Here is a 24920-nt window from a genome sequence, read left to right as displayed (position 1 = left end):
TCTGCTAAGGACTATTGTCTCAAAAAAATACACAATAAAATTGCAAGTTGTACCTTGTCTACACGGTGTGCCAGTCACTGTTTAACTGCTGGAATGGGTCTCAGACAGTTGACTAACTGTAATTCAAGCCTTTGTATCGATGGTAATTGCCTGTCCTCTCCCAGGAGATTTGGTCACATGACTCTCACAGTATTGGACCCAATTGCCTTTTTAATTATACAATTTTAAAATCTGGGATAGTAAGGAATCTGCTAACAAAATCAATACACCTTAACTCTGGTGTACAAAGGAAAAGCCTTTGGCATGTAAAAAGGGGCACCAACCTGTACTTGTGCAGTCGGCAAGGAAAAGCCTCCTTTTGTCAAAGTAGTGAAGCAAAAGTCATGTTACAGCAAAACTTCTTCACAAGACTTTTCGGAGTTTTCTTTAAAAATAGAAGAAGCTGCTTACAACTCCTCAGCTGCTGTCTAGCCAAGCATCTGACCTCCACAAAGGAATTCCTGACTGCTAACTTTAACTTTAGACTTTTGGACTCCATTTTAAAGCAAGGACATTGATAAACTGATACTTCACGGTTGTATAGTATTTAAGTTGTCACTCATTAAATATGTTCTGATTCTATATCTTCTGGTCGGTTTGTAATTTTGCTTGTATTGCGAGACTTCCCCTGCGTTGAAGGTTGTGTGAAATAAGCCCTATTTCTGGGACTTATTTCTAATTTTAGAACAATGTTGCTGTGGTCCTTGCAAAGTCAAACCACACGAACAGTGTGTAGGGAAAAATGTGAACCCATTGTTTAAAAAAAGGAGAAATATTAAATAACAATTTGCTGTTGGACATTTGGTGAAAAAAACAAGAGAGACTTATTTCAAGACTTGCAATCTTTCCCCGTAATAACTTTGGTCTATTCTAACGTTCTCCTGATCAGCCTCCAGCTTTTTTTACCTTCTATAAACTTGAGTTACCCAAACTTCTGCTGCCTGTATATGCAAATTTAGGTTATCTATTCCCATTGTGCTGACGGAATGTCATTTGCTCCCAGTTCGCCAATGCCTTTAATTTTAAATTCCTATATTTGTTTCAAAATCCTTTTCATCCATGTATATATCCAACATCTTCCAGCCACTTAACTCTTCAAGGTCCCTTTATTCCTTCAATATTCACCTTTGGTGTATCCCTGACTTTCATAATTCCACCATGTTTTCAGTTATCCAAACCCAGGTATTCTCTGCCTAAACCTCTCTACATGTCTTACCGCCTTTAAGACACTCCTAAAAACCTTGTCCTTTTCCATAGTTTTTGGTCACCTGACCTAATAGCTCCTACTTCTTTACTGCAAGGGCTGTCAAAGCTAGATTGTTAAATATATTCAAGGTGGAGGGTTATAGGGAAGTGGCAAAAAAGTGGATTTGAGGATTACCAGATCAGCCATGATCACATTGAATGTCAGAGCAGACTCAGTGGACTAAATGACCTTCTTCTTATGCTATGTCTTACGATCTTGTGATTATGGTCTATGTTGCTCAGCCTCAAACTTTGTTTGGTAACACTTCAATGAAGCACGTTGGAACATTTTAGTGCATAAGAGTGTTATATGAGTGCAGTTTGTTGTAACAATTAGTGTACTGTATATGCCATTATTAAATCATTTCCTGTCCTTGCTCCTTGTCAGGGCAAATGATTTATAACATTAATTTGGGTGAGAGCATTAACTCTATTAAATAATGTCTGACTCTGCTTCGATCTTCCTTAATGCATTTTTCCTTTGTTCTTCATGTATGAAGTTCCTCCTCCTGTCTTCATCCATATTTTGCTTTATTGACTTTGTTGGGATATGATTTCAGGAATTGTGGCTCCTTGTCTTTCTTTGTGCTTTGTTACAGCTAAACCTATTTTGTAGGATTTGAAGTGTTGCATTGGTATACCAAGAGCCGTTCAATTATAGCCTCAAAATGTAATGTAATGCTTCTATACTTCCTACTCTATCAATGTAGACTGACTACATTGGGTTTTATTTGGTCATGAATATAGCATGCTTACAATATTAAGTGTCGAATCAAACACATTAATATTAATCACATCCCAATCAAAGTATTAATGTGCTTGACTTAGTTTCAATTCAAGATGCAAATAGTATTTTTGAATCTGAGAGATATATACACTGGTTCAGTCTCAACTGGTGTATCCAATTCAGGACACCACACTTCAGGAATAGTACGAAGGCATATATTAGAAGAATGGTTCAGAAGATGAGGAACTTCATTTACAAGGATCAATTTGAATCAATTTGACAAATGTTGATTGTTTTCTTAGAGAAGAAAAGGATGAGAGGAGGTTTGAAAGAGGTGTTCTGGATAGAGTAGGTAGGTAGGGTGAAATTTTGCCTTTGATGGAGGCATCGAAAACCAGAGGATGTCAAATTGAAGTCATTGGTAAAATAGTCATAGACAAGGTGAGGGAAAAATATTTTTACACAGTTCGTGTTCAAGATCTGGAGTGCGCTGCCTGAGAATGTGGTGGAACAGGTACAGTCTTGATTTTCAAAACAGAATTAGATAATTATCTGAAAAAAATGCAGGGTGAAGGGTAATTGAGGGAGAATAGGGTGAGCGGAGTTCTTCTCGTGGTGTTGACATGGATATGTTGGGCTGAATGGCCTCTTCACGTGTGACAACTGTTCTGTTATTTCTACAAAAGACACTTGATCCCAAGTTCAAAACAAATAATTTCAATAATTGATAGTGTGATTGGGAATTGCTTGTGTTATGAAACTAATAAACTAATTTGGCTGGAAGCATGCACAGAAATTTGAACTACACAAACAGTATGCACTACAGTGTTGGTTTGTAAATAAATATCAAGTTACATATGATATTTATACAGGTTGCCAATGTTTGAAAAAATAGTTATTGTATGTCGTGTTCTTTGGTTTATTGAATCCATACACTTTGGAAGGACCAAAATAGGTGGTATAAATTAAATGATAATATTTTGTTGCGAAGTACAAGAGCAGTGGGACCTGGGGGTTCCTTTTCTCATAATCTTTGAAAGTAGCAATGCAAGTTGGAAAGATAGTAAGGAAAGCATGTAGATATCTTGGCTTTGCAAATAAAGGCAATGAATAGGAAAATTAGGAAGTTAGGCTAAACTTTATAAATCAGCTAGAATCTCGTGTATAATTCTGGTCATCATACATTGAGAAGCCTTGGAGAGGATGTGGAGAAGGTTTGTCAGGATGGTGACAGGTATGAAGGATTTCAGTTATAGGGAAAGATTTGAGCACCTAGAATTGTGGAGAGGATTAAGGTGAGGCTGAATAGAGGAACTGTATTCAGAATTATGAGCAATTTCAAGGAAGGAAGTAGAGAGTAAGTGTTCCTCTGGCAAATGGGTCAATAACCAGAACTGATGGATCTAAAATAATTAGCTACAGAACTAGAAAGGGAAAACATTTTTTTCTCATAGAGGTTCCATAGGAACCGATAAGAGGATATGGTAGCATAATAAGTCAGCTGTTTGGATAACGATACCCAGAATGGGACAGGAAAGTACAGAGTATACAAACATAGAAAAACAGTGATACAAATGGTCAGAAAGGGAAATAATGGTAAAAAGGCAAAATTAATGACTTATTATTTGAATGGCACAGTATTCAGAGCAAAATAAACGAATTAACGGCACACATACAGATTTTTGGATACCATATGGCCAATACAGAGACATGTTTACAAGACATAAAAGCTGGGAAAGAAATATTCAAGAGTATGTGACTTTTCAAAAGGTCAGGCAGGAAGGAAAGGATGGAGGGGTTGCATTGTTGGCACAGGATGGAAGTATGCGATAGCAAGAATGCTCTTGGATCAAAAGATATAGAATACATATGGATACAGGTAAAAGAGGAAAGAAGACACTCGTAGGAGTAGTCGATAGGGCCCCTAACTGTAGGTATACTGTGGGACAGAGAATAAATCAGGGATAATGAGGGTACATGACAAAGTCAGACATTAATCATGGATGACTTTAATTTTTATGTAGTTTGGGATAGTCAGATTGGCAGAGGAAGAATTCATAGAGTGAATCCAGGGATTTTGGATCTGGTGATGTGTAATAAGGCAGTTTAATAAATCATAGAATCCCTACAGTGTGGAAACAGGCCCGGCGGCCCAACAAGTCCACACCAACCCTTGGAGCATCCTACTCAGACCCATCCCCCTATAACCCACCTAAGCTGAACACTACGGGCAATTTAGCATGGCCAATCCATCTAACCTGCACATCTTTGGATTGTGGGAGGAAACCGGAGTATCCGTAGGGTACCCACGCAGACACTGGGAGAATGTGCAAACTCCACACAGTCAGTTGCCTGAGGGTGGAATTGAACCTGGGTCCCTGGCCCTGTGAGGCAGCTAACCACTAAGCCACCATGCCACCCCTATCAGAGCATATTACGGTATCAGAATGAAAGATCCCCTAGGAAACAGTGACCATGACATAGTAGAATTTAGCATTTAGTTTGAGTGGGAGGAACCTTGATAGAACTACGTCAAAGAACTACGGGTGCCGGAAATCAGAAACAAAATCCAGGTTATAGAGATCAACCATTTTTCATTAAAAAATGCATGAATTGCTGTTCTGTTCAGCCTTTCATGATCTTAGGTATCAGGAAGTGCATTTTTGAAGTAAAGTCACTGTTGTGTTGTGCAGAAATCTGGCAGCCAGTTTGTGCACAACAAGCTCCCACAGCAGAACTGTGTTAATGAGCAGATAATGTTCTTATTGTAATATTGCTTGATAGGTATATATTGGCTAGGACACTTGAGATCTCCACTGCTGTTGTTCAAAGTGGGAACTTGTGCATCTACTCAAGAGAGCAGATGAGACCTCAGTATAATGTCTTATCTGAAAGATGGCATCTCTCCTTTGTAACAGTTTAGTAGATTTTGTGCTCAAGTCTCTCAAGTAGGGCTTGAACCTAAGATTTTGACTCAGGGGAATGAGTACAATCCACTGAAACATGACTGACACGTTGAGGAAAATATTGGAAAACTGAAAGATAAAACAGGACTTTTACAACCCGCAGGTTGTAATCTCAGCATTGCGTTTATGCTATGTGTATTTTATTGGTCACATTTCTAATCTTTAAATGGGAGCAGTGCAAATTGATGCAGACTCCAGGTTAGGAATCCAGCTTTCAGAGTCCATTCAGCTGAATGCACCCCTTTAGCTCCAAGCCACTCAATCCTTTTTTGTTTGTTTTGTCCTGTTTGAATTTGATGGGCCAATGGAAGTTTGAAATTGGCTTTTCTCAGCAGTATTGCCTCATTGGCACATCAATCATAGATGGGAACATTGAGATTTGTTCGTGTCAACAATTTGGGCTCTAGACAAATTAATAGGAATGTGGTTTTTAACATTGCATGCAGCCTGTACAGAAAGAGGTCTTTGAAGACTGGAGGTTTTGGTACGCCTGCTGCATGTGACCAGGTATTGCAGTTTGTCTATGTATGAGTGCGTGAAGTCGAATGTAAGTTGCAGGTCAACATATAAAATAAGTGGCTAAAATTTCCTTGTTTGCTAATTTTTAATAGAATACAAGACAGCCACAGCTATTTTGATTTTGGATATAAATACTAACTATGTACTGTAGTTCCTTGTTGTATCTGACTAAAAGGATGAGCTTCAACACTGTTAACATTGGCTGAGTCCTCTGTACTTGCTCGGTCACATTGCATACCTTCTCAATGTCTTGTCCAGCAGGAATATAAATGGAATGCTGGTCATTATTTTCCATAAAACTACTTGATTAACTCATTCATTAAAATAGCACAAAATGGAATTGGAGACAAATGCATTACTGGTGGCACAGTTTCAGGATCAGGGAGTTTATCTCAACATTACGACACAGCTGTGCTAGGTCTAGATTATTTTCTGAATTTCCCCCATTCTTAGCGTGGACACAGCACCCCAAGATTGTCACCTTACATGACTTCCAACATATGTCTGGCTATCAATCTTCTGACATGCTTTGTTTTCCACCTCATGCCCTTGTCACTCAGTGCTCCAAACATTCATGTCACATTCTTAACTTGACCTTTCATTGAAGTTCAGTCTCAATTGTGGTGGACTCATTTGGAAATGCCGCAAGCAGCAGCACAATTTATATATTGAGAACAGCTTTGAATCTTAGCAGTACACCTTGATACTCAGTGCTGATCTGTGAAACTTATCAATTTATCTCTCCGGACCTAATTTACAGTTATGATCCATTGCAATACAATTTAAATATAGTTAAACCCTTCAGAAAACAAAGGACAAGACTATTCAAGGAATCAGATGTTTGATCTTTATTGGAAGTATCTTAATTTTGAAACGTGATAAGTTTTTAAACGGTTGTTTGATATTTAACCCTCAGGATCATTACCTGCTAAAGATTAATGGTTAGACTAGGTGAAACATTTAGGTAGTCTTTGAATTGTTGCAATGCTTTTGGGTTTGATCAGCAATTAGTTGTAATCTCCATATTGCCTGCTATAATTCTTTATTGTAATAACAGTGGCAACATCAAACAGGCCATAGTCTTTTGTGGGCTGCTTCCTTGGTGGTTGGATTTTAACTGTAGTACATCGGCACTACTTAGGATAAATGCAAAGGATACTACATATAATTGAGGTATGGATGCACACTGCTGACCTTTTGAAGTGTAAGTGCATCCCAAGTTTTATAGCCTTCAGAATGAAATGAAGTGAGATAGTATTGAGCAAGTCATCTTACTGTTCTTAGTTTTTGAACCTACTCAGGGCTTTGGCTTCAAACTTGCACTGAAACCCACAGGTAATGACACAAAGCTGTTTCAACTCTGTCAGAGATAGTAAGAACTGCCAATGCTGGAGTCAGAGATAACTGAGTGTGGAGCTGGAGGAACACAGCAGGCCAGGCAGCATCACAGGAGCAGGAAAGTTGACGTTTTGGGTTGGTACCATTCTTCAGAATGCTCCTCCGATGCTGCCCGGCCTGCAGCGTTTCTCCAACTCCACACTGTGTTATTTCTGTTTCAACTCTGCATGGTTACCAAGCTTTTAAGCATGGATGCACTACACGATGGGGGTTTTAATGCAGAAGTGAACATTTGAACTTACAGGTGGGAAGAATTCTCATAAGCAGGCAGCTTATTAGCATGTGGCAGTGGAAGGCCATGCTTCGTGGAAGAACTATTTGAGCTAAAAGACTCTAAGTTGTTAGCTACCAAGTAAAATAAGTGTGAAATTACCATAATTTCTCCAGTGAATCTTGGGGGACTAATGGGAGCAGTTTTTTAAATGTTGATTCTTCTTACTTTCTAAAAACTTGAAGGAGCTTTTGAAACCTGTGATTATTTTTTACTCTGTTTCCCATGATGTATGTTGTTATAGTGCTGTACCTTTCTGGAAACGCCATATTTTTTTCTAATTTATTGTGAAATAGGCAGACATCATCACACGGACAAATTAACTCTTATGAATGTGTGCAGAGGGAGAATACTTTGGAGAAAGTACGGCGCACACATAGTATTGCTTCACTTAACATGTTGTGAGCTTTGCATTGCTGAAACTGTTGTGAAAATTTAAATCATCAATGATTCAGAAAGACAATAGTTGCCATTCTGTCAGATCATTCTAATCAACAGTGTTGTTTGTGTTGAGAGTATGACATGTTAACTCGGAGTCATTGATTGAGTTCCATTCTGTCTCCAAGGGATTGGGAGTCTTTTCTGAATGGCTTCTAGTTTTGAAAGCATGGCAATAGGAAGGAGGTGTGGTCTTTTGGAATGCTTGCTGTTCAATAGAATTTGTCTCTGTTTACTTTGCTGAGGATGGTTGGAATGCTCGAGATAACAGTTGTAAATAGAAAGTCCCATTGGGCATTGTTGCTTCTTTGTCCCTTGAATTTAATCTTGGGTGTCAGATGTGGCTCAGTGGGTAGTATTGTCCTCATCTCTGAGTCACTACAGAGACTTGAAAACATAATCTTGGATGGCACTCCCAGGGCAGTACTTAGGAAGTGTTACATTGTCGGATGTGCTGTCTTTTTGGATGAAATGTTAAGTGAAGGCAGTAAAAGATCCCATAACTCTGCTTGGAGGATGACTAGGGAATTTGTGTCAGGAGAGTCCTTGGCAATATTCAGTATCCCCAGCAACATCCCTAAAACAAAACAAATTATCTGGTCATGTAAGAAAGGAAAGGCCATTTCTACTGGTTAGTCCATGAGTAATTATAGACCTTACATTTAAGGTTGTCATTAGAAGCTCAGAGACCAAAATTAGGAGACATTTTTTCAGTGTGGGTACATATTATAATGTAGGTGCCCTAATCCAAAAACTGATATGAGTGGAATTCATAATGGTTTTTTAAAGGAGGAATGAGGCATTTTCGATAAAAGAAAATTTGAAAAATATTGATGGAAAAGTGAATGACTGTTTCAGTATGTTATAATGCAGCAAATTATAACCTGAATGTACTTCTAGAAAATGTAGTGGAAACCAGTTCAATGGTGACTTTTAAAAGGAAATTGAATAAATTTGCAAGAGAAAGTTTCCTTGGCTATGGAGAAAGAGCAGGGGAAATGGAACCATTTGGATAGGTCTTTCAAAGAACCACCACAGGCATGTACAGCCAAATAATGTCTTTGTGTGCTATAAGATTACATTGGCAGAATTTTTTTTAAACTGTTCATGGAGGCGGATCTAAAAGCAAGTTACTTGTGCTTGGGAGCTGGTCAATTTTTCCATTCAGTTTTATGTTCCTTTCAGCTCATTTCATATGAACGGATGAATAAAACTTTTATGGGCAGATAGCCAGGGTGTTTTACCTCCTTTTGGGACCTTCCAGCTCTAACTTCCAGGCATTATATTTGAGAGGTACCTGGAAACTGCTTTACCCTCTGAAATACAGGTGCATTACTTGACCTCTGCTCTTCACTGCAGTCCATTCTGGCGATATTAGAGGACAAGCACAAAGCGACATTATGCTTTAGCGATATTTCCCCACAGGTTCTCTTGCAGGCTGCCGAGGAGAGAAGGCAAGCTCATGAACTAGTTCCACTACTCCAGTAAAATAAATATCAAGTTTTGAACATCATGTTTTCTAAGAAAACACATTAATGGTTTATTATTAAAAGGAAACTTTTTCAATTAAGTTGCAGTTATATATGTTATAGGTAGATAAGGATATATTAAGTTTTATACAAATATAAGGAGCAAAATGGTAGCTAGAGAAAGGTCCACTCGAGGATAAAGGAGGGAATTTATGCGTGGAGACGGAGGAAGTGAGTAAGGTCATCAACAAATACTTTGCACTGGTATTCACAAGGCAGAAAGACATGGTGGATGGTTAGCCTGTAAAGGGGTATGTTGATATTCTAGGAAATTCTGATGTAAAAAAGGAGAGAGTGTTGGGTGTTTTGAAAAGCATTAAGTTAGAGAAGTCCCAGGGGCCTGATGGGATCTATCACAGAATAGTAAGGGAGACAAAGGAGGAAATAGCTGGGGCTTGTATGAAATCTTTGTACTTCCTTTAGTCACAGGAGAGATCCCAGAGGACTAAAGAAGAGCCAGTGTTGTTCCTTTGTTTAAGAAGGGAAACAGGGGTATTCTGGAAATTACAGACCCGTGAGCCTTATTTCAGGGGTGGGAAAATTATTGGAGAAGATTTTTAGGGACAGGATTTACTCATATTTAGAAAAATTTATACTTGTTAGCAACAGGCAGCTTGGCTTTGTGCGAGGGAGGTTGTGTCTCACAAATTTGATTGAGTGTTTTGAGGAAGTGACAAAAATGATTGATGAGGGCAGGGCAGTGGATGTTGTTTACATAGACGTTAGCAAGGCCTTTGATAAGATTCCTCAGGAGGCGAAGTCACATCGGATCCACGGTGAGCTGGTAAGATGGATACAGAACTGGCTTGGTCATAGAAGACAGAGGGCAGCGGTGGAAGAGTGGAGATTTGTGACCATTGATGTTCTTCAGGGATCAGTGTTGGGACCTCTATTGTTTGTAATGATTTGGAGGAGAATATAGATGGCCTTACAAGTAAGTTTGTGGATGACACAAAGATTGGGGGAGCTGCGGATAGTGAGGACTGTTGCCAGAGGTAAAGGAAGATATGGAGAGGCTGGAGACTTGGGTGAAGAAATGGCAGATAGAATTCAATCTAGATAATTGCGATGTGATGCGTTTTTGAACGTCTGATGCAGGAAGGAATACACGTCCACAATTTCATGAAAACGTCAACACAAGTGGATCAGGTCGTCAAGAAGGCAAATGATTTGCTTGTCTTCATCACTTGGGGCATAGAGTATAAAAAATTGGCAAGTCATTTTGTAGCTGTATAGAACTTTAGTGGGCCACAATTGGATGCGTACAGTTCTGGTCAGAAGGATGTGGTGGCTTTGGAAGGGGCCTAGAAAAGACTTACCAGGATGTTGCCCGCTTTGGAGCTATTAGTTATGAGGAACAATTGGACAAACTTAGTTTGTTTACACTTTGATGTCAAAGGCTGATGGGTGATCTGATAGAAGTGAAATTATGAGAGGGATGGATAGATTAGATAGTTGGAGTCCCTTTCCTAAGGTAAAATCTTGGTTTTTGTACACCTTCTTTGTCGGCGTAGCTTTGTATTCCTCGCTTTGTTCTAACCCTATGATCTTTGTATGCTATGATCTGTCTGTACTGCACGTAAAACAAAACTTTTCACTGTATTTAGGCACATGTGACAATAAATCAATACTCAAATCAATTACGAGGGGACATAGGTTTATGGTAAAAGGGGGTATACTTAAGGGAGATGTGAGAAGAAAGTTTTTCACACAGAGGGTGGTAAGTGCCTGGACTATGCTACCAGAGGAAGTGGTAGAAGCAGTTACAATAGAAATGTTGAAGAGGTATCCTGACAGATACATGAATGAGCAGGGAATAGAGGGATACATACTGTGCAGTCCTTCAAAATTTAAGTCCTCCACGCATTATTAAAGATAAAGCATAAGGAAGGCAACAGAATGTCAACCTGACTGATGAAGTCAGCCTGGAAAGAGGTACCTACAGTCACCATGAGCAACTCAAAAGAACTTGACACCAGTGCCACTTGAGGATGAATAATCTGTTGCATTCCACCAGCATATGCATCGCTGCTCAAAACTTCATTCCTCTTGAGAGTGAATTAGTATTGTAAGCTTGCCATGGCAGAAACCTGTCACACACGGGGTTGGGTGCTAGGCAGGCATGGTGGCTCAGTGGTTAGCACTGCTGCCTCGTAGTGCCAGGGACCCAGGTTTGATTCCATCCCCGGGTGACTGTATGTGTGGAGTTTGCACATTCTCCCCGTGTCTGTGTGGGTTTCCTCTGGGTGCTCCGGTTTCCTCCCACAGTCGAAAGATTTACAGGTTAGGTGGATTGGCCATGCTAAATTGCCTGTAGTGTCCAGGAGTGTGTAAGTTAGTTGGATTAGACATGGGAAATGCTAGGTTACAGGGAAAGGGTAAGGGAATGGGTCTGGGTGGGATGCTGTTCGGAGGGGCAGTGTGGACCTGGTGGGCCAAATGGCCTGTTTCCACACTGTAGGGATTCTACGATCAATGATCTCCATTGGATGCCTCATGTACGTTAGTGTCAGTCACTCATATTGTAGCTACCAATGGTAGCACAACTTGCAATGCTACTGGCTCTCACATTATCTGCCAAGGTTCACGCTTAAAACATAGAAGATGATTCAGTACAGAGTAGCTCACACTCCATCAGTTCACTGACCTTTCTTCATAAATAGAAGACTGTACACATCTGATAACCTTTCTCAAAAGCTTGCAATGAACAAGGCAGCTGGGGAATGAATGCTTCACATGCATCTGATACATGCATATAATATAATGTTTTATTGTTTTACATCAAATGCTATGATTGTATGACTCTAAACTGTAGCTCTTCAATGATACAGAGTCTTTTAATGTTTAACTTCTTCCATGCCACATTCTTCTCATTAGTATGCATACAGATAATCACAGCTCTGGGAATTGATATCTCTCTCTGTATCTATCAGTGCAGTTGCAGTACCCATGTCTCTTGATGCTTCTCTCCTTCTGCAGTAGGGAAATTTTACAATAAATATGACATTGCCCAGATGGCATGGATAAATGCCTGACATAAAGTTCTTAACCCTCTTTGAGCTGGCACAAGAGCAAGAGGAACATGTGCTGAAGGGGAGATTGAACTTTGACGACCATCTAGAGGGAAGTTCTTCAGTCTGCTACTTTCACCTGTATATTAAACAATAATGCTTTGCTGAAACCTTGAGTAAGGCAGGTGGCTCATGAACTAACAAAGTTTTGCATCTAACTGTGCAGCCTCCATACCCAATTCCCAAGCCAGGATATAAAAAACAGAAGAAGAACACCAGCTCCCAAGCTCATCAGTACCAGCCCGTTGATCTATACCTCTAAGGAGGAACCCTCAGAGGATGCAGTCAACGCCTTCATCCCCATTCCACAAGCATACAGACAATCATTGGGTTGGTCATCCATTTAGAGTAGGCTCATGACCACGTTCCTGGAGCAAGGAATGGCTGGGTTCCCTGACCCTCGGAGGACTGCTGGAGAACTGGCCCCTGCTGAACCCAGTACAGATGAGGAGCCTCAGTTGTGAAACGGAGTCACTGGATTTGGAATGTTAACTCTATTTCTTTTTCCACAGATGCTACCAGACCTGTTCTGTTTCTTCAGCATATTTTTCTTTTATTTCCTATTTCAAGTATTCACAATAGTTTGCTTTTATTGTGATGATCACCTGGATTTGGCCATTAATGTATTGACAGAAATACAAAGGAAAGCAGGACAGTGTCTTGCAGAAGTTCCAGAGATCATGCAAAGACTAAAGAGAAAGGCAGATATTCTGCCCTAGATCTGTCTGCTGTCATGCCTCTGGCGTGTGAGTATATGGATAACTTCATGGAACGGGTGGCTTTCTCAGTGAAGGATGGAGATCAATAATTATCTGCTGGATATGTGGACATATTTGACCCTCACCTAGATGCCCAGCCCTTTCAATAGGCGAGGGAGGTGCCATTGCACATTGTCAACAAGGAGATACAAGCTGGCTTGGTTTTGACATTTGGGATACTCCAGAGGTGCCCTGCTGCACCAGTTCCTCTCTGCCAGGGATCCAAATGCCTCCATCAGTCCGAGAGGTTACACATGCACGTGTACAGAAGACTCCAGCAGGCTAGAGCACTGTAGGTTGTACCCACAAAAGTCATCAGAGGCAAGCCGACAAAACAGCCAGCAAGCTTCCTCAAGTTCCGCTTCAGCTGCCAAAGTGTCACCAAGAAGCAACAGTAGCGAAACAGAAGATCAACAGTACCTTGATCAGATGGGCAGAGGAGTGGCAGATGGAGTTTAATTTAGATAAATGTGAGGTGCTGCATTTTGGAAAGGCAAATCAGAGCAGGATTTATACATTTAATGATAAAGCCCTGGGGAGTGTTGCTGAACAAAGAGACCTTGGAGTGCAGGTTCATAGTTCCTTGAGAGGGAGCCCCAGGTAGACAAGATAGTGAAGAAGGCATTTGGTATACTTACCTTTATTGGTCAGTGTATTGAGTATAGGAGTTGGGAGGTCATGTTGCGGCTGTACAGGACATTGGTTAGGCCACTTTTGGAATACTGTATGCAATTCTGGTTTCCATGCTATAGGAAGGATATTGTGAGACTTGAAAGGGTTCATAAAAGATTTACAAGGATGTTGACAAGGAGGGTGTGAGCTATAGGGAGGGGCTGAATGGGCTGGGACTATTTTCCTGGAGTGTTGGAGGCTGAGGGGTGACCTTGCAGAGGTTTATAAAATCATGACGTGCATGGATAGGGTGAATAGTCATGGTCTTTTCCCCTGGGGGTGGGAGGAGTCCAAAATGGGAGGCATAGGTTTAAGCTGAGAGGGGAAGATTTAAAAGGCACCTAAGTGGCAACATTTTCACAGGATGGTGATGCGTGTATGGAATGAGCTGCCAGGGGAAGTGGTGGAGGTGTTTACAATTACAGCATTTAACAGGCTCTTGATAGGTATATGAATTGGAATGTTTTAGAGGGATATGGGCCAAATGTTGGCAAATAGGACCAGATTTATTTAGGAAATCTTGTCGGTATGGACAAATTGGACCGAATGGTCTGTTTCCATGCAGTACAGCTCTGTGACTCTATTAGAGAACATTGGAGTCAATCTGGCTGCATGGGCTTTCTGCGCAACCTGACACTTGACACAAATATTGCTTTTGCATGACAGTCCTGTGGTCTGTTTCAATCTTCTAAGGCTTCTGACTATATTTTCTTTGCTGACTGCCATGAGGTGTGATCGTTGTACATGTTCACATGTACATCATATGGGGCAGGTCAGAGAACACTGAGACTGTCATTCTCTGTTGCTGCGTGAGAGGCATGTAATCTTTGTAAAGCATGAAGCTAGATATTTGGGTTTCAGGGGTCAGTCAGCATATTTTGGCCCCTCTGTATATCTGAAATAGATGAATACCCCTTGCAAACCGAGGTTTGAGTTATATAAGCACAACCCCCATGTAATCCTACACAATTCTGTACTGATAGACTGGCCAGGAAACTGATCAGGTGGTTATTGGTTCAAAATGAGCAAGTTAACTTGCAATGAATGGCAAATTTAGCATTTTAAGCATAGAAATCAAGTTCTGCCCTTTGGTGGCAGAAATATCTCTACACCATAAATGCCTTGTCATTGTTAATGTCCACAAATGTTAATGAAAAGTCATTCACATTAAAACTTAATGACTTCTAGGTTCTTTCGGACCTGTCTACCTCATCTCACTGCCGACCTGGCTTCTTTAGCATCCTTATCAGCATTAGCTCCCTGAGCATCTCCATCAGGCTTCCCTCCCTTATTTGTCTGAGGAGACAAGTGACTGGTCCATGTCCCCTCTTCTCAGTTCTCACCCCAATGAAGAACTTTGTTATGCTGCATGCAACAAATTATGGCTTTGTGGAGAACCTGTCTGTGAACTACTGAAGAGCTCCTCCTGAGTAGTCCAATTAATGGAAGTGTATCTTCAGAAGGATTTTTTGATGCATGGGCAGCATCAGTCTGAAGGTTTTACACCAGTGTCATTAGTAACACCTTCTGAGGGCATCCTTTGTACCCATCTTTGGACTTTATGCAGCGGACCAAACATTCAAAGAACCAGGGAGTTGTGCAGAATGTAAACGTCATGACAGGTTCCTAGATTGGATAGTGTGTGCACGCCTACAGGAATTGTTGCCTGGGGTCACAAACAAGCTGGACATTGAGGAATGAAATCCTTTCCCAATCATTGATTTGACTGGGATTTCTGAGTGTCTTATGCATCCAGTCAATTGTGCTTTGTACCTGAGGGAACTCAATAGTGGTTAAAAATTTTAATGACTGAGGCATCTTGGCTGCCTGGATTCACGATGAATTGGACAAACTATATTGCTTTACTGTAAAGGGTGTGGGTGAGTTCACAAACGCTTTGTGCACTGCAGGTTGGGAAATGCTATACATGTCCATACTTAAGGTTTGAAAAGAGACACTGGCCAAGAGGTTCAGTGCAGCTGTGATCTTCAGAGCCAAAGTATAACATTCCCTCCCAAGCTGCCCAGCTGCATTTCTGCCCACAGAAGGTGACAGATGAAATTAAGGCATTGCTTGTCATATGAAGATGTATCTGGCATGGCTGTTCACTCATCAGCATGGTCATGTTACACCAAAGGATCTGTTTCCGTGCTGCATGACTCTGTGATTCTATGCAGGTGGCTTCAGTGCCTTTTCTACTCCCTTGATACACTGCTTTACAGTGTTGAGACCCGGTTTCTCCTCTTTAGATCCTGCTTGTTTGTCTACAGCTACAGCTCACTGAGCCTCATCTCTCTGGATAGCACTCAGCATTACTTTTTCTCACCCTCTTTCTTAACCTCATCAATGCTAATACAACTGCTGGGTTAATTGGTCAAATATCTAAAGGGAAGTACTGATTTCTGAAGAAATGCCAGGGATGTTTGGTTTTGCACAGTCAAGCTACCCTTTGGGCCTTTTCCAGGCAGCTCATGCGTTGGCCTTTTGGTGGATAAACACTGGTAGCCAAGTTGTGGGCTGTAAGGGGGTGTCCTTCTTGTTTGGGCATTCTGTGTTGCCATCTCCAACTTTACTATCTACCCTGCAACACCCCACTCTGCTTGCTGAGGCCAGGTTGACAGGCCCTAGTAAGAAACTTCCTATTCACCTTGTTTTTGAACTCCAGTGATGGTCATTATTGGGACTACTTGCTGTCCCTGTAGTGACCACTGCTTCCCGTGGCACTACTGGAACCATGGGTGGGAGTTCTTAGAGGCTGGACTTCTTTCCAGATGGGGTTGGCAGTAGTCTTGTCTTGAACTAATTAATGATCCAATTACTAAAAATTCAGGTTGGAAATTTCCAGCCACGCGGAGGCAGGTGTCTCCCCGATTTTCCAGTTGGGGTGTAAGGCCACCACATTAATGTAAAATTTTAGCCATTACATGGAGTATACCATCTGCTGTCTAGTCCACAGCATTATTGCAATGGAGAGCAGAGGAATTCTCCCTTATGTCCTGGTCAATATTTATCCCTCAACCACTACCATTAAAACACTATTCATTGTGGGAGCTTGATAGTGCATTTCCTACTACATTCCAACAGTATGTCTCATTAACTGTCAAGTACCTCAGGATATTCTGTGGTTGTGAATGAAGCTAGAAAAGTTTAAGTTTCTCTCTCTCTCTCTGCACTGTTAAAGTGCAACTGTTTTTTAAAAAGGATTTCTTCTACCTTTGGAAATCTTTCTTCACCGCACAAAAAAATTAACAGGCAAAGTAGTAAGTTACCTTGTCTGAGATAGTAAGAACTGCCGATGCTGGAATCCGACATAACACAGTGTGGAGCTGGAGGAACACAGCAGGCCAGACAGCATCAGAGGAGCAGGAAAGCTGAAGTTTCGGGTTGGGACCCTTCTTCAGAAATGGGGACCCTTCTTCAGAAAAGTTACGTTGTCTTACGCTTTGAAACAAGTTGTGAAAAGTTAGAGATGAAGTACTGTCAGTTTTGCCCTACCAAACTGGTGATGCAGCACCTATTCGCACAGGCATCTTCTGTCTGGCCTCTCTTTCTCAATTCAAGGTCTGGATTGATTAATTTCTTTAAAGCCCATTGCATATAGGACATAGAAACTGTTAACTAATTTTTTCTCTGCCACTCTGACTGTCGTTCTGTATTCTTGTCATTCACTTTGGTTGACAGAATTTCCAAAACTCCCTTTCTGGTGAGAATTGGATGACTGAAGGACATTTTTCTATAAACTTAGTTCTTTAAAAATTGACAGGCAGGCCTGACATTTGAGAAACATTTTTTCCCCATGTGCTTGTTTTCCTAAAGCAGAAAATTGAATTCACAAGGGCAGAATAAAGGCCCAGAACTGGAAACCAAAACAAAATGGATCACTAGAGATCATAACCAGGAAAAGGGATAGATTCAAGGGAAATAATATATTCTCAGAAATAGGGATTGCCCAGTAACTTATGAATGACACAATCTCATGTGATGACTAAAGATGTTTTTGAAGAAGGAAGAGGAACAGAAATCTTATTTGGGACTGCTGTGTTCCTTTCTCTTTCAGAGTTGGTCTGTTCTTCCCAGGAAACCAGAAGGACCACTTACAAAAGATAGAAATTGAGTTAAATGCTGTACATTGTAGTGGAACTGAGTAATCATTTAGTCAGTTACACTAATATCTAATCCATTTGGCTTGCTGACAGGCTTTCATTTGGATGATGACGCACCTGTGAAAGACCTCGGTGCTTTACTGCATGAAAAGTACTACATAAAAATGCAATTTGGCATTTCTATTGTGATAAAATATTTGCCTGCTGTCTTGTTTAACTTTCAGATATTGAAATGGAATTCTTCACTGATGTTTTGAATAGTTTAGTCAGTGACAGACTGTGTAAACCTCTGTCTAAATTTGTGCCTTCTTTAAGACATCAGAAACAGTACTTTGGTGAGTGGTAAAAACAAGGAAACAGTGACTTTTTTTTGGTAGCTTATAGAATAATTTGGGCACAAACTAGAAGGTACTTGACTTTTTCTGCTGAATCTTCGTGCCTGAATTGGAAGATGTTCTGTTCCCTAACTGAGAAATATTAAAAAGGCACCATTAATAAGTCAACCTTTAAAAATGTGCTATTTAATTTTTGGTCAGTGATCAAATTAAAGTACCTTAGGTTTTCACATTTTCTGAATTGTTTGAGACTAACATATTGTTGAATTTTTATTAGTGGAAGGAGCTATTTGGCTTTCAAAGAGCTTGCATAGATACTATAAGCCAAACGATAAGCTCTACACATGAGCCATTTCCTTATAATCCTGCTAATGAGGTCCCTTCATGTATATGTCCAGTTGTCTTTTGAAAATTCCTTTGGAATTTGTTTCCAGCATTTTTTAGTTGTCTCAAGGCTGTTTAATTCAGGGTTCTGAAACAGTGGGTTATGACCATGGGATCATGGGGTACAGCTTTGATGTTGCTATCTGAGAGGTAGCATTGATGGCCATGGTGCTTGAACTGTGTTTTGTCAGCTATGAAGCCCATTTAAACATTTGTTTTTTTTTTGCTGTATGGCTTTCGTTCATCCTTCTTCACTCAATTTTCACTTTGGGGTCATAAGTATTAGCTTTGGGTCACATCAGGGAAGATTCTGGAAGCACTGCTGTACCTGTTTTGGAGCTTGAATGCTACATCCTGTAGCCAACATTCACTCAAGAGTTATTATGGTACAAAATGCTGGTTTTATTACTCACTGGACCAGCTATTGTTTGAGTTGCTTAATGAAGTAGAGACTTGCCAGCATTGAAATGTTCCTGAAAGTACATCATGAAAGGTACAGTAAATGACGACAGAAAATTAAAGCATTACTAGGCTGCTTACACATTGATTCCTGGGTCATAAAGAGTACTTATCAATATAATTCTCTTGCATCCACTGCAACTAATAGACGAAATACAGCAAGTCTCAAATAAAGACTATGTTAGACTCACTTGTATTCCATTCTACTTTAAATTTTGTCATGTGCAGTCAACTGGTGATTTCTCATAGATAAATGGATGTTGATGACCTTTCAGTGGAGCCCAAGTGGAACTCAGCACCTTTCTTGTACTTCCTCTGTTGTAAAAAATACTTTGCAAATGCACATTGGTTCACAAGTTAACCTAAGAAGGGATAACCACAATTTTTGTTGAATTTGAGGAGGTATTGTCCTCCAGGATTCCTTCAATTCTGACCACTTCAGCATCTGCTAATTTAACTGCACCATGATTGGTGGAAGTGCTTTCAGCTATTTTATTGCTAAGCCTTGTAATACAATTGCTAAGCTTCTTAACCTCTCTCTCCTTTAGAATGTTCCTTTGTGCTGATCTCTTCAGCCAGTGTTTTGGTAACATGTCCTAATATCTTGTTATGTGATTTGGTGTCAAATCTTGTTTGGTACCTTGAGAAACTTCAGTATCATAAGAATGTAGAATAATTACAAGTGAGAACTGTGATGATGAATGAGTGATGCCATGGTACAGGATATGAGCAGCTACGGAAAGTGGGGGGTAGAGGTTTAAAGAAAAAATTTAAGAGAGGTTTTCCTTCTCTCTCTTACGTCTTCTCACTTTTGCATTGACATGAGCCTGGGAGGTTGGCTTCTCTTGATTATGGAATGATATGAGGCTAAATTGTCAAGCCTGTCAAGCCTGTCAACTGTCACCCACAGACTTAACTCTATTCTAGAGTGTGGAGTGGGCAACAGAGAGAATAAACTAATTCATCCACTGTCATACTTGAGCAGAAAGTTAATTATTGGCTTTCATTGTTATTCATGAAACATTTGCTATTACTTGATTAAAATACTTCCTCACAATGACAGAAAGTAGATGCAGTACATGTCGCACAAAATTAGAGTGTGTTTGGCAACTATTGCAGAAGTTGTTCAGATATAGCTGAGTTCCATTATGGGAATTGTACGGAGTGTGCTGGTCTGAGTTTCTTTTCCTACAATACTTCTGCAGCCCCACTTGGACAAAGATGCATCTCTCACATTTCAGAATTGGTCACATCATACCTATCTGCTTCCAATATGTGTTGGCTGTGTGTCTTGGATATGACATTTGTTGGAGCCTGTTTGATCCCTACCCTGAGGTGTGTTTAATTGTCTGATAGTGTAAGCACTACCCATCCTTCCTATATGGCTGCTGCAACACAGAGGCACCTTGATGTATGAAGGAGGGCATTTGTGAAACTCTTTGTGTTAAAGAGCATGGCTGCAGCTCTCATGTGCCTGAGTTTGGAAGGGCAGGCCTGGAATTTCCAGGGCTGTGCTGTGCAATGTAAAGATTCATCATAAACAATGAAGTTTGGGCAGTCATAGTTGAACAGGAAGTGTTGTAACAATGCCTGGGTAGCTTCCTCTCAAGCCCGTTACCTAGAGCTTAGCGTGTTTTCGTTCAAGGTAACTGAACAACAAATGGCAGGCACAACATCTAAAAACAGGGTAAGGTTGCCGTATGTACTTTTCGCTCTCTTAGATTATCATTTAGCACTATCTTTTGGTCATTTTTAAATAATTCATTCTTGATGAATCTAATTAAAAATTTTAAGCAGAACTTCTGCTTTTATAAAGAGCAACAGTGACCAGAAGGAGGAACTCGTGTTTTTATTGAAAAGCTCAAGTACTTTTTTTAATTAAAGAGTTTGAGCTGTTCATCCGATTATTTTAGAAATGTCATGGAAAGTATTTGGTATATATTGATTGTGTTGTCTATCGATATGGAGACTGGTTGGAGAACGTGTTGTCCACTAGCAACACATTAATCTGATCACCTCTGTTGTGCTGTTGTTACTCCTTTTTTATAAATGAGACCAGTTGCAAGAACTTTGTTGAACATTTGTGTTTAAATGGAATATGCTGCAGGTATGGTTGGGTTTTGAAGCCAGTGTTATGGAAACTGATTTAATGTTCATCTTCTTGATATGGCATGATTTGTAAAGCACTGTGACATCATGTCACTCCTTTTATTTTTTAAAATTATCATCAATTCTCAGCTACTTTACCTCATGGAAATGCTGAAGTTACCCCAATCCAATAAATATTGGGCCTATATTCTCTAGAGTTTAGATAAATTGTAGAATCACTACAGTGTGGAAGCAGGCCATTTGGCCCATCAAGTCCACACTGACCTTCCAAAGATTATCCCATCCAGACACGCTCCCCTACCCTATCCCTATAACCCTGCATTCCCCATGGCTAATCCACCCAGCCTGCACAACTCACAACACAATGGGCAATTCAGCATGGCCAATCCACCTGATCTGCACATTTTTGAACTGTGGGTGGAAATTGGGGCACCCACGCAGACACGGGCAGAATGAGCAAACTCCACACAGTCGCCCGAGGTGATTCTCATTGAAACGCACCAGGACTTTAACAGTTAAATGTTTAAAGGCTACTTCTCTGTGAGAAAGGCCTAGAACTACCTGTCATAGTCTTAGGATAAGGAGTCGGCCTTTCAGGAGATAGGTGATAAGAAATTTCTTCACTGGAGCATTTGTGGATCTTTGGAATGCTGTGACTCAAAGTTGGTGATGCTGTCAGTTAGTACATTCAAAGCAGTAGATTTTTGGATAGTAATCAAATTAAGAATACTCTGAAAGGGAGAAAAAGTGGAGTTGAATCTGTGATCTTATCAGATGATTAAGTTTTGTTTACCTGCCCCTACTCCTATTACTTTTATTTCTGTTTTTCCAACTGAGAAAAAACTGAAGTGTCTTTAATGTGTCCTGGCTTCGAACTGAAGATTGTTCCTGATCTTGTGAATAAAAGATAGCCATAATTTATTTTAACTTGTGTATAAAAAAGGTAGATTAGACTGGAGCCGTATTCCATACTGTGCAAGTGTTTGAGGGAATAGGAACACAGCACATGGTAATTGTTTTGTTGTTTAAAGAGAGGTTTAAAAAAAAGACCTTACCAAGTAGGTAATTCCCAATAATCATTGCTAAGAATTACGGGGAAATTGCAAGTTCAATCTGATTTTTAAGAATAATTTGATTTTACTATTAGCAAAATTCCAACTGATAATTGTACTTTTTGTTACATTAAATATGATTAAACATGAGATCTTATGTGTACAGTTCCCACACATTGAACTTTATGGACACAGACTGAGATGTATGCCAGTGTGCAGGAGATTATCTTTGCTTGCTGGTTTTCCTGTACTTATCACGGTTTAAGGACGTTGACTTTCTCAGAAGAAAGTTAAAAGCTCATTGTTCATTGTTGTTTGTGGCCTTTTGTACCTGTTGATACATCTTTGTTCCTACAAGTAACGCCTTGACGGTTGTTTTTAAAAAAAGCCTGCTGTGAATGAGTTCACTATTCTATTCTAGAACCTCACAGTTTTATTTCATACTGTCAGGCAGTTATTGGGATTCATTAACAGTAAAGCTGTTGATCTTATGAATAAGTGACAGTATTCACTGAAGAGCTGAACCATGTTTACTAAGGCTTTGTGCTTAAGTGTGCACAGACTTAGTTGAGTAGGCTTGCAATTTATTTGAACCGACTTGCTCAAGCTGCTCATTTGGCAGTCAGCTGTGTGTAGGCTAATGGCATGACAGTATATTGCATTTTTTGTTGACATGTCTATTCCTGATTGCCCTCCCATCTTCTACCCTGTGCAATAAATTTGAGCTCACCCAAAATTCTGCTGCCGGTATCCTAATTTGTGTCAGAAAATGGAGTCCTGTTCATCTATCAATCCTGCATTATTTAACATACATTAACTTCCCATGTGGCCACAATTTTAAAATTTTTATCCCTGTTTTCAAATCTACTCATGGCAATGCTCCTCCATTACTACAGTGTAGAAGAGGTATTTCGATCCTCTCTGAGTAAACTCCTGCAGCCTCACAATCTGCCTGCAGTTTCTGCATTCCTCCAACTCTTGCCTGACTTCAGTTTTACTGACTGTGGGATTGGCAGCTGTGCCTTCAACAGCCTGGGCTCTATGCTTAGAAATTCCTTCCCCTAAATCTCTACGCTTTGTCTTTTAAATGCTCCTTAAGACAGACCTCACAGGTTTTATGGTCATTTATCTTAATATCCCCTAATGTGGCTCAATATCAAATTTTGAAAGAAAGCTTTTGCTGTGTTACAGATATTATGTAAATGCCATGTGTTATCGACAAACAAGGATAATGGCTAAACAAGAAAAAACCCAAAAAACTGCATCTGCTAGAAATCAGAAACAAAAATTGCAAGAAAAACTCAGCAGGTCTGGCAGCATCTGCAAAGCGAAAGTTAATGTTTCGGATCTAGTGACCCTTCTTTAGAACTGATTGTACCTAGGAAAAGGTTGGAATATATGCCAAAGATTGGTTGCGGGCGTGGGGGGAGAAGTGAAAGAGAGGTAGAGATGGAGCCCAGAGAGAGACAAAAGCAATCGGGCAGACAAAGTAATGGGTTAAAGTCAGCCTGGGAGAATGAATAGCTGCATTTGGGGACTATTAGTGGCTGACAATGGTTGTGGTAGCAGTCCATGCGATGACAAGGCCTGTATATGTGGTTGGAGTAAGGACACAGGAAAAGGTGCTCAAGCCCTAAGATTGTTGAAAACATTATTGTGCCCATAGACAGCGTGTTCCCAAGCGGAAAATGAGGTGCTGTTCTTCCAGCTTGCTCTGAGTTTTACGGGAGCACTGCACGAAGCCTGAGAAAGAGGTGTTGGCAAAGTTCCATGGTGTATTGAAGTGGTAGGCAACAGGAAGCTTGGGATCATTTTTGTGGACAGAGTTAGATGTTCTGCAAAGTGGTCACCCAGGCTGCATTTCATCTCTCCAGTGTGGAAGAGACCACGTTATGAGCAGTAAATGCAGTAAACTAGTTTGATGAAGTGAAGGTAAATAGCTGCTTCACCTGGAAGGTGTATCTGGGGCTTTGGGTAGTGACGAGGGAGGATGTAACAGGTGTTAAACCTTTTGAAATTGCAAGGGAAGGTGCTGTGGGGATGTCAGGAGGTGTTGTAAGTGAAGTAGGAGTGGACCAAGGTATCCTGGAGGGAATGGTTCCTGTAGAAGGCTGACAAGGGATAAGAGGGGAATATGTGTCTTGTGGTGGCATCCCACTGGAGGTGGTGGAAATGGTGGCTAATGATACTGTGGATATGATTCCTGATGTGATGGTAGGTGAGGACCGGGGGAACCCATCACTGTTGTGGGAAAGAAGAGAGGGGTTGAGGGCTGAAATGTGAGAGGGTGGATCGGATGTGGTGATGACCATGTAAACCATGTCGGTGGGGAATCGTCGATGAGGAAGAAGTTGAACATTTTGGCGACTCCCTTGTCGAAGTTGGCATCAGTAGAACAGATGCAAAATAATGAAGAAATTGGGAGAATAGAATAGAGTCTTTACCAGAAGTAGGGTTTGAGAATGTATATTCGAGGTAACTGTGGGAGTCGGGTTTGCAGTGAATATTTGTGAACAGCCTACCCCAGAAATGGAAACAGAGATGTCGAGGGAGTTGTTGGAAATGAACAAGGTGAAGGTGAGAGCATGGTGGAAATTGGAGACCATATAGATAAACTTTTCGAGAGGGAAGCAGCATCAATAATGTCATCAGTGTACTGGAGAAAGAGAGTGGTGGGTGGGGGCCGGAATGGGACTGGAACAAGGAATGTTCCACATACCCCACAATGAGACAGGCGTAACTAGGACCCATGTGGGTACCCATTGCCACCCCTTTGACATGCAAAAAGTGGGAAGAGTTAATTGAGAAGTTGTTCAGTGAGGATGAGATCAGCCAGACGAAGAGG

General features: G+C 40.6%; 1 protein-coding gene across 2 annotated transcripts in view; it reads left to right on the top strand.

Moving 5' to 3' along the window:
• Positions 1-24920, top strand: part of LOC109911671 (homeodomain-interacting protein kinase 3) — a 166737-nt gene that overhangs the window by 12310 nt on the left and 129507 nt on the right. The window lies entirely within an intron of this gene.

The sequence above is a fragment of the Rhincodon typus genome, chromosome 17 (genome assembly GCF_021869965.1).
Source record: "Rhincodon typus isolate 14 chromosome 17, sRhiTyp1.1, whole genome shotgun sequence".
Lineage (NCBI taxonomy): Eukaryota > Metazoa > Chordata > Chondrichthyes > Orectolobiformes > Rhincodontidae > Rhincodon > Rhincodon typus.
This window is presented reverse-complemented; position numbering and strand designations above follow the sequence as displayed.